We start from the raw sequence: 1,233 nt of genomic DNA on the forward strand, positions 1-1,233 counted from the left end.
ATGTTGTTAGCATACTCTAGTGTGTCCGACAAATCATAAATTCCCTTGGCGTGTAATGATCATGAAACTAAGTCTTTTCGCAAAAAATCTCTTATTTCGTCACATACTCTTAATTCCCCACACAACTGCATAACCAACTTCGTGATGTCTAGTATTTTCCTAACAATAAAAATAATAATGTTGATACTAATAAGAATTAAAAAATAATAATAACAATAATAATAATAATAATAATAATAATAATAATAATAATAATAATAATAATAATAATAATAATAATAATAATAATAATGTTAATAAAAACAATAAGAACAATCGTAATAATATTAATCATATTAATAATAACAAGTATAATAAAACTAGCAATGTTAGTGATGGTGTTAATACGACAGGTAAAAAAGACATGCCTTTTATTGGAATGTGTGACCCGTCTAATAAAAACCACCATACCAATAACAAACACAATAATAACATAATTTGGTTTATATTTCCTTTTGCTAAACATTTGAAGTCTAATTTTATAATGTCTATTCGTTCTATTATTCGTAAAAATCAGCCAGAGCAAGTAATCAGAATATGAAAATAATAGTTGAAAAATTTCGTTATAGGTACAAATATATCATAAACAAGTATAAAAGAAATAGAGGAAAAAAAGACGTTGAATCGAAATTAGATTTAATACAAATTTAGATTCAATACATACGTACGTTTCGAAAGACAATACAAATATGTAAGAAAAAATTATGATAATAATAATTATAATTAAATTTAAGCATTGTTATTCTCATCAGTGTGAGGAAGTTTTGGAAGAAAATCAAAAAAAGGTTTAAGAAAACCTTATACAGATGGTATAATAGGGAAAAATCGGATATTTACAAACAAGTTGTAAAAGAGATATTATTATTATTTTTCCCTTTTACAACTTGTTTGTAAATATCTGATTTTTCCTTATTACCCCATCTTTATTCTCCCTTATTGTATCTTATTTCATTTTATTAAACCTTTTTTGATGTTCTTCGAGAATTTCCTCACACTGATGAAAATGAATATAGTTTTTCTCTACATATTTGTATTGTCTTTCGAAAAGTGCGTATGTATTGAATCCAAATTTGTATCAAATCTAATTACGATTCAACATTTTGTTTTCCTCCATTTTGTACTTGATTATGGTATATTTATACTTATAACGAAATTTTCAACTATACAACTATGTATATATATATATATATATAT

Source organism: Octopus bimaculoides, chromosome 17 (assembly GCF_001194135.2).
Source record: "Octopus bimaculoides isolate UCB-OBI-ISO-001 chromosome 17, ASM119413v2, whole genome shotgun sequence".
NCBI lineage: Eukaryota > Metazoa > Mollusca > Cephalopoda > Octopoda > Octopodidae > Octopus > Octopus bimaculoides.